The sequence below is a fragment of the Pinus tabuliformis genome, chromosome 1_2, assembly GCF_031772625.1.
Source record: "Pinus tabuliformis cultivar Carrire ecotype Pingquan chromosome 1_2, CPIR1, whole genome shotgun sequence".
Taxonomy (NCBI): Eukaryota; Viridiplantae; Streptophyta; class Pinopsida; order Pinales; family Pinaceae; genus Pinus; species Pinus tabuliformis.
In genome coordinates, this window is record NC_142298.1 from 724,627,450 (window position 1) to 724,645,635 (window position 18,186).

At 34.6% G+C, this 18,186-nt stretch overlaps 1 pseudogene; it reads right to left on the reverse strand.

Moving 5' to 3' along the window:
• Positions 1-15,439: 15,439 nt before the first annotated feature.
• On the reverse strand, positions 15,440-16,115 carry LOC149207810 (peroxidase 17 pseudogene; annotated as a pseudogene).
• Positions 16,116-18,186: the final 2,071 nt, after the last annotated feature.

An 18,186-nucleotide genomic window follows, 5' to 3' on the forward strand; every position in this document is an offset into this window, starting at 1 on the left:
TCAAACTAGAATAAAGTCATTGGATATTTAGGGAGGTGGAGCTATAACACTCCCATCACACAAAATTATTTTACCATCAAATATCTGATGATTAACTATCAGACTTGATACTCCATACCGACAGAACGAACCATCGGTTCCCGTCGAGCTAGAGTAATAAGGTGTTGAATATCTGACGTTAAAGCGGTACTGTTTTTCCATCTTAGGTAGAGGATATTCAATTTTTTTATATCCAAAGAATGTGGGCGTTGCAACCAACATTTTCCCCGTCTCATATGTAATGCAGGTGGGCATAACAAAATTGACCTCAAAGCGTCATATTTTTAATGACATTTTCGGCCATTTTTGGCATTAGCTATTCGACATTTTCCCATCAAATATTTGATGCTTAATAAAGTTTTAACTATTTGACACATTGCCAGGGACGATTTTCTCATCTCTAATGTGTCATAAAGCCAATGATAATAAGTCAAATACCCTATGAATATCCATCATATTTTGGCCCCATTCGTACTAGTTTACTCACAACATGTATTTAACCTAATCTCAATCAATTCTTCCGATGGCTCTTTTTTGTATTTTAGCACTTATTTGAAGACATTCAAGGATGGTTATTGTAAAACAACTTAAAATATACAAAAATGAAATCTTAAGTGATTATAAGGAAATATTAACAACTACTCACAAAATTTGATATCAACCCTTTTCTTCATTGTCGCCTTGTTCTATGTGTTGAATGGGTTCCATTTTGTTTTCTTTTCTACAAGAAAATACTTGAAAATTAGTATGTAATGCCAAATTATTTCTTTATATGTACCTAATAGAAAAATTAAATGATTACATACATTTGAAGCACATTTTTGTTGAGATGTCTCCTCCTGTGATGCAATTATGTCCATTTATTTTACCATATCCTTGAACACTTTTTTGAACTTCTTAGTGGCATGTTTCAAATATCATCTCATCGATCTTTTTGGATTTTCATAATATTTTTGAAAAAATAATAAACTATTATATTGATATATGAAAATTAAATATAACAAAATTAATATTAATAAATGAATACTTTGTAGTAATATATACATATAATTCTATAAAAGCATTTTAATTAGGAATATTACTTTTTGAATTGTTTTTTTTTTTCATATGTTTTTTCTATTGCAAGTCTGATAGGTCTCATTGACTGTGGCTCTGGAAATGTTTCTCGTAGTTTAAATATAACTTGGTTATTGGAATCGTTTGATTGATTTATACATTGTAAGTGGAAAGTATGTATTTATGTTCATTCCAGTTATCGCTCATAGTTTTGCCAAACTTTTTCCCCATTTCATTAACCTACAACAACACTCGAGATGAGCAAAGGACCAATTCGTTGCTCTTTACATGTACTATAGTTTTTATTTTCTTAAAAAAATATGATTTTCCTCATTGTTGGTCCCTATAGAACATGAAACGTATGTGAACTAATAGATTGTTTGAAACATGTTATCTAATATTCTTAAGTATATTATGAATAAAAATTAAAATAAAAAACTCATATTGAATAGTATTTTTTCATTCACCTGATTCATCCTTATGCGATTTTTCCATCAAGATTGTATTCTCTTATGCCCTTATATTAGAAATAATCGTATCGAGCTTCCTCATTTTGTGGCTCTGGATGACAAACACTAACCAGTACATATTAATTAAACATACATATAGTTCAAACATATTAATTTTGTTAAGAATTTACAAAGAACTTGCATTTTGTAATTTTTTGGATGTGTTATCATTGTGTTGATTGGTATTTTTGTTAATTGAGGACTTCTCAGAAATGTTTTGATCAATATACAACATGTGTCATTCAATACAAAAGCCATTAAATATAATTCGTAAATAAATCACATAATTTTAACCTAAAAAGAGGTTTGGTAACTAGTGCACTTATGTGCATAAACGCATTAGGGAATTTAATTCTTGAGCACCGAGGGTGATTTTTTTTTTAAATAAATTTAAATTATGATGGCACAATATGTAATAATAAAAGGACTGTCATCACAATAAGAAACTAAAATATAAAAACTTAAACACAAGTTTTTTTAATTTAACGATGTTATTTTGTAGTGGCACACCAAAGTGTTATATTAAATAGGGCACACTGATAAACATATTTAAAAAAATAAATACACAAGGCCGACAGGGTTTGGATCCAATTCAATAAGTGGTCACCTTTCTTTACATGTCAAACACCTTATATAGTAATAGAAACCCATTAAATCTAATATGCCTAAAATGAAAAGTCCTAATTATGAAGTGTTAGAGAGAGCTAAACCCTAAGGTGAAATTTTTCAATCGCATAAGCAAGAAGAAACAATGGTTTAAGGTAACCATTGTATTTTTTTTTCTCTAAGTTTTAATTAAATGTAAATAGGAAGAGAGATTGTAAAAAAATTTATTAGTAAAATCAACAGTAAAATTTTTACTATGCAATTTTTTTTTTTTAATTTTAATTAAATCTAAAAAAATTGTAAAAAACGTTATCAATAAAAGTAATAGTGGAAATTAAAATTTTTACTATGCGAAGTTTTGAGTGAATCGCCATACCTTTGAAATTCTAATCTTCTGAATAATTTTGTTATTCTAAAGTATTCTATTGCTCCATAGTGCTCTCAATACGTCTCTCTTGAAAATCTCTCCCTTGAAATATTTGGAAAAATAATGAAATAATGAAACATTTCTTACTATTTGTAAGACTTTATGAAATTAGTTTTCAAAAAATCAAATGCTTCTCTTTTTCAATTTGAAAAAAAACAAAGTAACACTTATTTTTTTGCTTTTTTCAAAACATCAGTGTGTTTCTTAATACAAAGCACCGGTGTGTTTACTAGTAACACAAACCGATTAAGGTAACTTATCGGTGCACTATATTTTTTTAATGGACAAATATAATAAAATTCTTGTTTTTATTTTTGAAATCCTGGAAAGTAGTGTAGGTATATTTTTAACTCATTGATGTAGTTAGTTTTACAATAGCAATGATATGCTTTAACAGATACTTGGATTTTTTTTTCACATAAAATGTCATATTCATCTCAAATTATCCTTTAGGATGCATCCACATGAGTTACAATTGTTCATAGTATACATTTTCCACTTAAAGTCACCATATTCTTGAAAAATGTTTTGAAAAATATATTGAAATTTAGATTGTAGTTATATGGTTCTCGAAATTAATTTTAGGTATGTATCCAAAAAATTACTATTGATATTGCTCAAATTCATGGAGGAAATCTCATAATATCAAATGGCCAATTCTTCAAATTCCATCTCATTCCATATTTCTCAAAGTCCTTTGTGGAGTTTTCCCTTTCCATCTCCAGTAAGTTTAGATTTTGTTTATATTTCGATTATGTAATTGAATTTATTTTTTTTATCCATGTTAATTTGAATAAAAATGTATCCAAATTTGTAGGATCCTAATTCAGAATCGAGTTCATCTGCAAAAGATATTCCACCAATTTAAAAATGTCGAAAGCTTTTATCAAAAGCATCATATCGCCAGGAATTGGCAGATGAAAATGGAAAGTTGCTTTATCCTACCAATTGTCACATGTCATCTTTTAGTTGAAATCTTGAATTAGTGATGGTAATGATTGTTTGGCACAATGTAATTTCAAAAAACCAATTGCATTCTGCTTACTAATATCATCGATGTACTAATGTTAAAAAAAATTGAAACTATGATTTAGTGATGATGATGGATCCACCTACCACCTTTTGGTGCACCCCACTACAATGCCAAATCAAGAGAAAGCTACATTAAGAGAAAAAAATGGAGAGGAAGCATACCATGAATGGTTGAATCAACCACCTATTGAATTCCCACTATGTCCAGATTCACCAATTAGGAATGACTACAAAAATAGTAGTTATTCATCAGAAGATGGCAATGGAGGCAACTAAATAAAGGTTGGTATGGACGATTACTTACGGGATATGATTGTCATGGAGAAAACGTTGTTAGATGCATTCCATAAATATGGGCTAGGGGATGAAACTCATATCACTAATATATTTTTCGAAAGACTGAAATATGCTTCCACCACCCCTCTCTTTGGACTTGGTGACAAGTCAAAGTCTACCCAGCTGGGGACAATAATGTTACTATACAATTGGAAAGAAAATTTTGGGATATCAAATGCATGTTTCTCAATAGTATTGAGGTAATTGACTATGATAAATTCCCTTATATTTTGTTAAATCTTGTCACACAATCATAATTTAAAATGGTCGATTTTATGAATGTTAAATATTAACCTTCTACAATTATATTTCCCACCAACTGCAGCTTATTCAAAGATAAGTTTCTTCTGATTGATAATGTCTTTCCTAGTAGGTGAAAAGAGGAAAATTGGTAGTTGAAAATGTTGGGTATATATCCTTTCATATATTTCCAAATAATTGTATTCTATATAGAGGAGAATATGCAAAAAAAGAGATATGTCCAAAATGTGGGCATGACGGATACCATAAATAAAAAGCAAGGGTAAATCACATGGCTCCCTTCAGAAGGCATTGAGGCACATGCCTATAATCCCAAGGATTTAAAGTTTCTTTCATTACATAGAATTATCTATGTTTTAGGGATGGCATGCCTCACACAGAACTGAGTCGGGAGTTATGTGAATCTAAACGGGTTTAATAGCCATGAAGCACACAGAGGATATATGGACCAAAAAATTCAAGGATGAAATACGAAGTCTACACTGTAGCCATGTATGGTTTCAACCCATATTCCCTCCAAAGCACCAACTATTTTTTTTGGCTTGTAGTAGTGATCAATACAAATATCCACCCATGGTTGTCTGTGAAGAATGAATATCTTATGTTGGCTCTCATAGTCCCTGGTAGAAGAAAAGTGAATAATATGGATGTCTACTTACAACCATTTGTAGATGAATTGAAGGAATTATGGGAAGGGATATGTGTATACGATGTAGCAAGACCCATCGCAATAGAGAAGAGTTTTATGTTGTATGGCATATGTTCTTAAACAATAGATGATTATCTAAGCTTAGAAGTTTTATCTATTAAATTATATGTTTATTGATTTTTTTATATGCAACAATATTGTTGCGCATATTTATTTAATTTGTTACAATTGTTTTGATATTCATGATCACTAGCATGCCTTATATACAATAATTTCATAGGCCTTGTAACAGAAGGATATCATGGATGTAAATGTTGTGGACCTTCTTTGAAGGCTAGGTGGTCCAACCACCTATGAAAGCCAGTGAATCGCTGCTCTAGGGTATTCCTCCTAGAAGAGCACCCTTACAGAATAACAACATCCACTTTCAATGGTAAAATAGAGAGAACCCAAAGTCCTGCAATAATGAAACCACCTGAATCACTTAGAGCATATGAGAGAGAGAAGGAGAAGGAGATTACAAAAATGTTCAATTCAAATAGGGAGCCTATGTTTGATGATCCAAAATTATTCGACAACTATGTTGAGAAATTTCCCATTGTGATGAAAAGCAAATATTTTTATGAACTCCCATATTGGGAAAATATTAAGATTCTCCATTTACTAGATCCCATGCATATATTTAAAAATGTTTCATCTTCTTTATAGAGGCACATATCATCGAAAGAAAGTGACACATTGACTATTAGGAGAGATCTTAATTCTTCAAAAATTAAAAAGAAACATTGGCCAAGGCAAGAAAGTAGATGAGAGGTTGTTCCTTCTTGGTCTTTAAAATAAGGTGATGTCCCATTTATTTTAAATAAAGGTGATATTTCTTTGTTAAATAAAATTATAATGGTTGTGAGGGCGCCTTATTTATATGGGTCTTCACTATGACTTTTCTTCACTATAAAAGACCATTTGTCTGGGTTGAAATCGCATGACCATTTGAACCTTCTAAGAGTACATATGTCAAAAACATGATTTTATTATTGCTTATTAATTTTATGCCATGGGATAAAATATAATTAATTTTTGTATGTGTTTACTTTGCAGTGTCATTATCCTTTGCTCATGCATGGGTGTGTGAACAATGACTTCCCCCAATACCTACAATGTGCCATATCTAAATTACTTGCATTTTCATGCTGGAATGCATCAAAGGAGATTCATATGGATAACATTCTACAGTGGCATGAAGAGATACCTAGAATTTTTTGTATGTTTGAGAAGCAACTGTCGATGATTTTCATGGACTTGCAGGTTCCTCTTATAATTCACTTAGTAGATGAGGTTGAATTATTTGGGGTGGTTTTTTATCATTAGATGTTCTTCTTAGAGAGGTACATGAATAAACTGAAAGGTTTTGTTTGACAAATGGAAAAACCAAAGGGGTCTATCGCAGAGGGGTACATATCGTATGATTCTTTCTATTATGCTAGTAAGTACATCAAGGATATCGAAAACAAACTACGTGCGGTGATTTGGTACAACAAAAGGAATGAAGATAAAAGAGAAGGGTATATTATCAAAATGAATGGAAAAATTAGCATGAAAAAGAGTAAGAGACTTATCATTTATCAAATTTCTAGACAGTAACTATTCAAACTAAACTTCATAATATATATTTTGATCTCATATGTACTATATATGTTGGTTTAATTTCATTAACAAATTTAGAAATTGAAGCCATCAACAAATTCATTCTTTACAATTTGAAAGCAACACAGCCAGGGGTCGCATTGTATGAATAGAAGAGGAGGAAATGGGACAATGACATGACATAATTCAGATATTTGAATGGTAGAATTGTGCCTTATCCTGGTCATTTAAAAGAAAATATGACAATGATATGCCCTAATAGTTTGGTTGTTGACCAAGTCAGAGAGAAATGCGGTGCATCTGGTCATTACCTGCACGTTGAAGAGGATGCAATAAACATAGGGATTGGGTGCAAAAACTTGATAATAATATATTTATATACATTTTTAAATTCATAATGCATATTTGAATTAGAACTTATATATTTTATATTTAATTATGTTCAGGTTATTAGACACATGACACTGTGATTTTTTCACTTTTTTTATAGGTGCATTTGTTCCCATCTATTTGGGCATATGGATATCATTTTGAAATGAAGGATGTCGATGATGGAAACATGACAGAAGACTGTGGAGTTGAATTCAAGTTCGACCAATCTAGTCATGTCATCCACTACAATCAAAACCTAAAACATGGGACGTTAGGTTATGCCAAAAAGATACAAGAGATCAGTGAAGTGGACTTCTCTTCATTCTAATGTGTTATTTTCACGTGCAAGTGGTGGGGAACCTTTGATAGGAATAATGTAAAGGAAGATCATGATAGTGATCTATTATGTATTAACCCTAGAAAGATGTGGCATGAAAGTAGGGAACCTTATGTTTTCCACAAACACTACAACCAGGTGTATTTTTCCCAGTTGTGTTGGATAGGGATTGGTGGTTTGTATTAAGTCAAACCCTAGTTCTAAACATATTTTTAAGAACAACATTGATATCATGCCAAAAGAGGAAGATAATTAGGGTGATGACAATGGAGAGTGATATGTAGTTGTGTTATTTCATCATTCATAATATTATTGTATTTTTTTCTTTATTTCCTTAATTATATCGTTTTTTATTTTTCTTGTTGGCATTTTATATAATTGGTAAGATTCAAAAACATTTTTGTACATTTTTTTTTCAGTGGAAATGTTTTTACACTTAATACTAAGTATTTTCAATTGTGTAATTTATAATTTAAAAATTACAATTTTAACATATTTGTTTAATTCTAATTTTGTGATAAGTTTAATTTAGATTTTGTGATAATTTGGTCTTCAACTTATTTGTTTGTTAGTTTACATAATTTTATCATTGCTTTTGGAAATTTTTAAATTATGCCCCAATGTTGACTAAAACCACAATTAATGAAGTAATTTAAAAATCTGATAGCAATCAACTTACAGAATAATGACAAAAAATACAAATATAAGAAGATTTGCATCCATAAAATTTTAAATCCAATAGAATTCTTATGATTGGAGATTGTAACTTTTTTATAATAACAACTTTTAGCGTATAAGAGTCTATTCAAAAAGAGAAAAGAGTAAAACAAAAAATAACATTTATTCATATGTGATTGTTTTTTGGAAAAGGATTTAGCTAAAATGAATATGTGTGAACTATCTATACAATAGGAAAATATGTATGGTAAATGTACAATTATAGTTTCAACCATATTAAATTTTGTAATGTATAAAAATATATTTGCATTTTTTATTTAAAGTAAGTGTTTTTTAATTATAATCTCATATATAAAATTTTGATATAAGTTCACCAATATATAATCTATAATAAATATCTACCATTTCATAAAAATAGACATCATGATGCTAGTAGTCTAACAAACATAAACATCATATAAAATACACATTCAAATTCACTAACATCATCTAATTATATAAACCTCTAGCACATATGAACGTCATTAGCTAGAACACAAATCTAATAATTTAATAGGGTGTTATCACTCAGATTTTCCCAGAAGTTGTAAGAAGAGGGAAAGGGGTCCAAGGTAACCAAAAACCAACTTTTAGGTACAAAATCTAGCCAAGATGTATCCAGAGAGGGCTCTCTCTTTAAGTTTTAGCTTTGTTTTCTATATTTTTTCTCCTTCTCAGGAGTGGGGTTATGAGTTGAAGTCTCTTCTAAATCAACTTTTGGAGGTTCTTCCACATTTCATTTGGGAGGAGGAGAAGTGGAGGGTTGTTTGTTATTAGTTTGATTCTTGGAGACATCTTCAATTATTGGATTAGAAGGATTAAGGTCTAATCTAGAAGGAATATGTATAGGTGTAGTGATTGTCTTACCTTTCATGGGCTATTTTGCAATTTTCTATTTGTTGGCTTCAGGAACATCAATTCTTCTACTCCTCAAGTTATATTTCTTATTGACTACATAGATGGCGGTGTCATATCTCTCCCTCAAGTCAAATGATTCACCTGACTGAGTTTGAAATTGTTTGAGAATATGAGCCTCTTGATCCTCTTGGGTTAGGAAAACTTGTTGTTCATTATTGGGTCCCATTAAATTTATTTGAGTTCCTCTACTGGTTCATCAGAATTTAAGGCTTTTGCATAATTCTCCTGGAATGGGGGCCTAATGTTTTGGTCTGGACTAGTTTTCCTAGTGTTCTGGTTTTGATTTTTTCTGAAATCGGGATTTCTCCCTGTATTGGTTGGTTGACCATCTGAAGGAGCTTTCCTTTCAATTGTTTCCACCCTATACCCTACCCTATCCACTCCTTTGATAATAGCATCTAATTTCTGTTCAAAGGGTGAGGATTCTTCTTTCAATGGTATTCTCCTTTCACTTCTAACCTTGGCTCTTTTAGACATCGGGCTGGCTTCAACATTGACAGCTATGCTTTTCATGTCTTCTAAAGTGTGAGGAGCTCTTTCTCTAGGCTAGAAGGCCATGTCAGAATCAAATCCATCAGGGAATTTGATTAAAGATAAATCAGGAGGAGGTATGAGGTTTTGAGGGACGACATTATAGACATTGTTGAACCTAGTGCAGTAATCCTGCACAGTTTCTTGTGTTCCTCTCTTTAGGTTTTTATATTTTGATAAGATTTGAAGAGGATCTTTCTTTTTCTCTCATCAATTTAAGAATTTTCTATAGATAGTTTATAGGCTGCCTATACTATTTGCAACTAGTGCTCTAAACTAGGTTCTGACTTCCCTAGTCAGACTTTGAACAAATATTCTCATTCATACTTCATTAGCATCTATTTCATATATTTCAAACTAATCGGTCATCCTTTTGGTATGTTGTTGGGCAGTGTAGGTACCAGTACCATCAAATGGGGTGATTTTACTTTGGTAGTCTTGGGGCATGGCACCTAAATTGGCTGGTAATACCAAGGGAGCATATATGTTTGCCATTGCAGCAGATAATGATGAAACAACAGCTGGGGTTGGGATAACAACAGGTGTTTGAGTGGTAGATGGAGGGGTAGAAGGGGTGATTTGAGGTTGAGATGTATGAGGAAATGGTGATGAACTTGCAGAGGTAGTAGTAATTACACAGAGATCGGGTGTTCCTTCAGAGGTAAGATCGGATTGTATTGAGTTCTGCAAATGTCTATCAATAGATGAATTGATAACTTCAAGCTGTAATTCTTCAATGAACAATGGGTCTGGGATTAGGTCAATTAATTTAGAATCAGAAGATGTCCCAAACAGAGAGGTTTCAAAATTTTCATCAAAGGGTTCGTCTTCAGGATAAATCCACCTAATAGGACAGGATGTTGATCTGTAAGTGGGCCTAGAACTGATAGAACTTTCTTGACTTTGTTGTCTCCTAAGAATTCTAGGGATCAGATTAGGATTTTCAAACACTTGTGGTGGATTGGGATCAGGATTAGCTCTGGTGTAACAAGTCCTTTTTGAAGCCAGATTTTTAGGTTGTGTTTTTGGTTTCTCTTAATTGGTATTAACAAACAACTTCTATGGTTTTCTTTAAGAGGCTTTAGATATAGGATTCAAACTTTGTTAAAGATTTATTTGACATGAGGAACTGGTCAAATTTTTGGAAACCAAATATTCAGTTCATAAACAAAACAGAGATTGACTGAAGCAACATTCATCTAGTATGCACTTGCAGAGCAAGAGCAGTTCAAAGGCTACCTGGCTAACTTCAAGCTCCGTCTGTAGTTTATAAAGCAAACAATAATCACAAACAAACAAAATTTTTGTTCCCCAGCGGAGTCGCCACTATGTTATCACTCAGATTTTCCGAGAAGTTGTAAGAAGAGGGAAGGGGTCTGAGGTAACCACAAACCAACTTTAGGTACCGAATCTAGCCAATCTGTATCTAGAGAGGGCTCTCTCTTTAAGGTTTAGGTTTGTTTTGGAAGATATTAGGCTAGTTATGAAGGCTTTTGGGGTTTTGATTGTATTTGATGGTGAAATACAGTAGCAGAGGGGTAGGACTGAATATTTTAGGCCATTGGGCTGATGGAGTCAAAGAAGATGGCTCAACTGGATTTGGTTTTTCAACAAAGAATGGCTTCACAGGGCAAGATAGCTAAACAAGGAGAAAATAGAGACTTGAAAAGATGGAATGGACTTAAAAGGGATGAAGGGAAATTAAGAATCCTTCAACATGTTTTAAGAGAGGGAACTTGGATGATCACCAATAAAAAGCAATTAAGGATTTTTTACTAAATGATCAAGATGAGTAAACTAGGAAACATGAGCAATTAAGAATTCACTGCTTATGCTAGTTTAGAAGAAAAAATTTAGAATAAAAATGATTGAAGATAGATTGCACTTAAGCACTTTATGAATTATTCTTTTTCGTTTCAATATTTAGATATGAAACACAATTGATATAATAAAAAAGAAAACAATAACACTTGATATATAAAATACTTATTTGTCCAATGTTTGACACATGAATCCTGTGAAAAGTCCTTTGTATTAATTCTTCATCCAACCAACCATACAAGATTTTTCCAACATCACTTTATTCCAAAGTAATCAGTTTTACAACAATGTCTAAGAATCCACCCTCAATACTCTGAATGAGGGAGTATTTATACAAAAACTTACAATAAAATATCTCATAACAAAGAGAGATATATTATAGGATGATTAAGTATATGTTACATGAAAATAGAGATAGATGGTCTTGTAGATAGAAGATAGAGGCAAACTAATGGCTTGATATCCCTATTCTTGTGAATGTGTTGGAGGCAGACCCTATGATTTGGCATCTTGTTGTCTTCTTTGTAATTTTGTTCTGGCTGCTCTGCTTTTCATCTTCTTACTAGTACTCTTTTACCTGCTCTGATACTCTTTACCTGTTCTGATCCTTGTTTACCTGTTTGATCCTTGTTTACCTTCTGTTAACATCATTGATTATGGTAAAAAATGGAAATTTACCTTTTTACCAAGGGTAAATCAAAAAATTTCTGTCATATCTGTCCACCATTTTCCTTGTGGTATTCTAGTCCTTTGAAGTTTTCTAAGGATCTCATAAGCCTTGGTGTATTTGAAAAAATTAGGCTGAACTGGGAACATATGTTTTATTTCATGCTCCACATAGAATAGGTTCTCTAGACTGTCGAAAAGAACTCTGCCTATAGGTAATGCCTTTGGTGCAGCTGCACTACCAGATGAGTTGACCTGGTTGTCTACATACTTAGCCAACTTGTCAACATAGTCTATCTGTGTCATCAATTTTTCATTGATAACTAAAGGACTGGGAAGTCCTTTACTCTGCAATATGCCAAATTTCTGCATAAAATCATCAATTTCCTCTTGCATGTTTAGGTATCTTCTTTCCAAATTCTGAATTAGAGACCTTTTAGTTAATACCTTCTTGATTTCTAGAATAGTTCTTGTTCTATCTTGAATGCCCAGTTCTTCAAGCTGGTACTTATTCTTGGTATTCAAAAAATTTATTAGTCTGGTAGCTTCCTCAGGCATCCTTCCTAATTCTTCCTTAGTTCTCTGGACTTCTTCAAGAGCTAGCTTTACCAAATCAATCTACTAAAAAATTATTTGTATGGATGGCCAAACATCATTTATTGATTGTGTGATGTAGGTCCAAAGAATCTTCCTAATATTTGCTAAGGGTTTATCAAATGTGAGGTTTTTTTCTAATGATTTCACCTTTTGTTCTAACCCTTTGTTCTCCCTCACCTATTCTGCAAAATTTATCTTTGAAAGATCATATTTTTGTTCTAAGGTAACAAATTGTTCTTTTACCTTTTGTAACTCTAAAACATGGAGCTTCAACTCCTCCATTGAATTTATCAATTCTTCTATTCTTAGACCTGAAATCCCTACTTGTGTTGTTCTTGCTGTTGTTGTTCTTGCTATTGCTTCTCCTGTGACCACTGGGATATTTGGTGCCAGAGCTGTTCCGAGTGTTGAGGGGACTGCAGTGGAAACTACTGGAATCACATTGGGAGGCTGAGAGGTCGACTCTCCCTTCTTGTCCTTCAATGATTTTTCTAGTTCTTGTTTAGTCTCCTTCAGCTATTCATTAAGCTTGAGGACTAATTCCATAAGCTCTTCTTCAGACCTTTGTTGTATGATCTCAGTAGTTTGTGGATGCCTTGAAGGAGGCAACTTTAGCTGCTTTCTTAAGGCAGCTATGTCTTCATATTTCTTTTTAATTAAGGCTTTTGCAACCCTCACATCTTTTGGATCATGGCCCAATCCAATGATCAATTCTTCTAAGGATTTAATTCTGTTGTCTTTAGCCTGTGAGGAGGCTTTCTCCAGCTATAGTTGGGTAGTTGTATTATTCAAAGAATTTTCTAGTCTTTGGGCCATCATGGCCTTACCAGTCAATGTAGAATAGACCATCTCCTCTATCTGTTTGTGTAACTCAATATGATCCAAGGGATGAATGTCCTTTGCCATGACCTCAAAATCAGTTTTGAAGTAATCTGCAGCTGATTGAGGCTATTGCACTTTAGGTTTAAAAAACTCATTAAAATTTTACCTTCTTTGATGTCATAGGTTGACATTAACCTATTTTGATTAGTGGGAGCCATTTTCAAATACTAATTGTAGGCCTGGATCCTCAATGGCTCATTTCTGGCTTTTATTTCTTTAAACTTATTTTTGATATCTAGATTGTCTTTTCCTGGGGGCCTGAAAGATGATACTTTAGCACTTTGTTGTCTTTCCAGCTCCTGTCTCTATGAGCTAGAAGGTGTCCCACCTACTGGAAAAGTTTGATGACTATCTACACCTTCTTTTCTTTGACTATCAGTAGTCTCTTCGAAAAAATCTTCTTCTAAAAGAGGATTTAGCCTGTGCCTCTTAGCACCAGGCTGTTCTGAGGGTCCACTGGCAGGGGTAGCTACTTCCCTATCTCTTTTTTTGTTCTTTTCCTCATTCAGAGGAGTCTGCAGTATTGGGGGTTCTCCCACATTGACTTGAGTTGGAGGAGTGTGTATGTGGGATAGCTCCTTGGAAGTTTCAGGCTGCTTAGACATTACCGACCGTTCTCTAGCTTGAGTGCTTGTCTTTGTTTCTTTACCTTTAGAAGTCCCTGTAAGTGGTGTATTGGTCTGTTGTGAGTGCTTTTGAGAGGTCCCAGCCGTTGAGGCACTTATCCATGATGCTAACTTCTAAAAAGTCTCAAAATGTACCTGTCCAAAAGAATCTAGGTCAAGAGTCTTTTCAATATCTTTCATTACATTTTCTATGTTAACCTACTCACTATCAGTTTCTACTAAGGTCCCTTCCCTCCATTCATCCATGTTTGAAAATTGTTCAATATCTAGGATTCTGTGGTGCCAATATGGTGACAGCCTATTCTTCATCCTTTTATCACAGATAAAGCTATGAGGGTCATATGGAACCGAACCAAAACTTTTGTGTAATTTAAGATAATCTTCCAGAATTCTCTCTGCTTCTTTCCCTGCTTCTCTAGTGTTGCAGTTGAAAGGGCCTAATTGATGTTTGATTATGATTTGAGCTTTATTTTTGGCTTTAGTAAAATGGACCAGGTCTGAGTTTATCATCTGCCTATAGTATTCCAATGCAAACACACTCATTGGAACATATTTTGGTAACTTGAAAGGGGAAATTTCACACCCATACATCCTGATTTCTGTATAATTCTGGTATAAATACCAGTCACCCACTCTATACTGCTTGGAGAGATGAAGGATCCTTTTAATGTCACTGTTGGACACCTAATCCTAAAGGGTTAGCGTGGAAGTTGAATGGACAAAGCAGTCCAAGAGACCTTGGGATCTGAATCCCAAGAGTCACCTATTGTACTATAAATGTACATCTATTGTTAATAAAAATTGTACTCAATGATTTATCTTTCCATCTGTCTCGCTGTCCATGTGAGTTTAACATGGTATCAGAGCCACTTGTTTTTCTGTGGCCTGTTATGTGCATGTCAGCACCTCTGCCCATAATTCTGTGCTCCCGTGAATAGTGCTGGCCTAGTCTTCATTACCTGTAACGCTCCATTAATTGTGCCTGCCTGTTCTTCTGAAGACAGAGCGTCATTACACCTGCACCTCTACTGTCTGACAATTCTCTGCGCTTATCATCTATGCGTTTTCTGCCATTCTCAGTCTGTCCCTCTCCCATCGGTTTCGTTGGTTGCTCTGCGATAACTGTTCTAACGCCTCTCTTGATTATTTGACTTCTCAACGCTCACTGTGGTGACTGTGCGCTCAAATCAGTTATACCCTTGCTCCTGAAATTACAGTGGTTTGATGCTCTGCATTATTCTATGTAACACACTATCCTGCGTGCTACTCCGTGACCAGCACTCCTGGCATTTTGACAGTCTTTATTGACGTAACGCTCTTTCATTTTTATTCTTGTTGGCTAGATTATGATGAATGTAGATATTATTCATGGGATGATATTATTTTGCTAGAAATTAACTATGGAACTAGAAATCAGAGGACGAGTTTATCAAGATACTCCTTGTATGTTAGCTCGATGGTAGGGTCGGCCTGGCCTGTACCGCTCTGGTTATAAAGCCTGTGGACTATGGAAAAGCACCGCGCTTTCCCAATCGTGTGAGAGCCCGAGAGAGCCACCAAATCTTTGACAGAGAGGCCGAAGCGTTTGAATAATTGGATGAGAGCTGTGGCGTTGGCTCGAGGACTGGGCATTATCTCATCCGAATCCTCAAGGCTGGCAGTCAGGCTGTCTTTTCTGCCCAGAAACACTTCCCACGAAGGTCCACCAGTCAGAACGACGGCATCCCTTGCTGCTATGATGATGATGTCCGTGCAAGAAACAGTTCCCGCTTCACTACGAAATAACAATGGGAGTCACTGTTTCATATAACGAAAGAAAATTGTGCACCTTGGAATCAAGCAATTGAGAGTAACTGATGAGCAGAAACGCTTCCCTTTCATTTTCATAAGTATAACGCGCCGGCCCGTTTCTCAGAACGCTGTCAATAAGAGATGGATTATCAACTTCAGAGCCGGCTACCACAAAAATCTTGGCAACCAAAGTGGCGCCGCTGTCAAGCAGGATTTGGCGATCGTAGGGCTTCATGCCCTTCGGGATAAACGTAGAACGCAGCACATCCAGACGCTCTAGATTGCCAAGGTTGAGCATCATCAGAGAGGGTCCCTCGTCTCTCAGCGCCGCCTTCGGCACACTTCGATGCTTTTGAGGACCACGGCGCCAACATCGAGTTTCTAAACGTTATCCTGGAATTTGAACGTTCTCTATGTCCCTAGAATCTATTCGTTTCCTTTGTAAAAATACATCAAGTCTGCACACATTGTTCGAGCCTTTGAAATTTGGAATTCAAGATTATTGTGAAATGCATGAATGTGTTGAAGCAGTAAGTTATTTACAAGTTGACTACATTGTATTGGTCGAGCATTTAATACTGTGAAGGTTTGTCCCTCTGCTAGAATTTGGAATGTTCGTTGCATTGAAATAATTGTGTGTTCGCTGCATTATAATGATTGTGAGACCGTGTGCTTAGAGGTCTACGTCTAAATGGTATGCTGCAATGACAGTGCGTTGTGTGTCTTGAAACTCGGTTGATGGGTTGCAGTCAGAGATGTTTACGTGAATCTAGCGTTGCTGCTCCCTACGGGCTTGAGATCCAAGCAGTTTCATTCATCTGCAATTGTAATATCACGCTTGGGGATTTCTTCGTTGTTGCCTTTCCACCAAAGCCGCAAGTTTTCTAGACTGTCCAGAAGCAGGGACTGCAGATAATATCACTATACACACCGCTATATGTAGCAAGGCAGACAGTCGGTGAAAAGTAAAAACCGATTGCTGTGCATCCCTTGGTACATTGAGAATTTAGAGGGTCGAAAGCACTCAAAGGTGCGTTGGTTGATGGGCAGAGACAAGGTTTGATACAAACCTACTTAAGCTAATTTTGATGCTGTAAATATTCATTGTTGGCCATTTAGAAAACATTGCTTGTATCTTTATTTGATCAGTCATGGAGACTGTTTATATTCTTTAAAGTTGCAGCAATTTGGCATTATTTAAGAATTCATGTGGAGTATTGTGCGCTGTATTTGAATGCTGGACTTATAAAACAGCATAGATTATTCCAGCAGAGAAGTATATGTGCTCTATATCGGTTTGGTTTCTACATTACAAGTGATGTTTTTTATATTTGGAATATTCAACATGCTGTGATTTGTCTAGCCGTATTAGACAGCTAAGCCTCCATTTCCATTCATCAATATTGGCGACAGACGAATATACACTGGGCAATCAGATAAATCATTATCAAAAGCATGTGTTGACACCTCTTCTGGATCTGGAATAAAAACTTTGGGTCAACTGTCAGCAGAAACGCATAAATATCAACCTAGAGCTGATAGAGCAGAAAAAGCAGTGCTACCAATTTCTGCCAGTGGTTGATGTACATCTCTAGCCTCTTGCTCAGGTTCATTGATAGACTCAAATTCCTTCTGCTCTGCAATTATTGACTCCTTATGGTATTCAGCATTCAGTACTTTTTCTAGAAGTGATACCCTCTTTCTAATAAACTCAAGGAGCCTCTTTTGTATATCTCTTAATTGGGCAAGAAGACTCTCTGAAGATCCAGCTTGAGGCAGCTGGCTTCTCTTCTCAGTTGCCAATATTGCAGTTGTTGCTGCCCCATTTGGGAAACTGTATTTAAAACTCATTATAGTTTCTGTTCCTTGATTCATTTGCTGCACATTTACAAAGGATTTTTCTGTGTCTTTGTACTGAGAGTGGGTGTTACTTTTACTCATTAAGTCATAGTTGTAATCAGTCTTTTATAGGGGTGTAATTTTGACAATGAAGAATATGCCTCGAATTACTGAAATATTAGAGTTCTTAAAAACTCTCATACATTCCTCAGATCATGATACAGTGAGAATAAGCAAAGCTTCTCTGGTTGATATTAGAACCTGTTTGTGTAATGTACAAGAGAATATTGAGTTTTTGCAGCTTGAGACAAAGCTACAGCAGGAAGAATTACAGCAGTGGAGTCATCATTCTGAACCTGTTCCTGTTCAGAGGATTGAAACAGACTCCCAGAAACAGCAAGTCAATAATGTTACTGTTCATTCAAATAAAGCAGCAGTTGTATATGCAGATGCAGAAACTCAGTCTGCACTTCCCAAGCCCATCATCAGACCTTGGGAACAGCTTGTCCACAACAAGCACAAAACTGGTC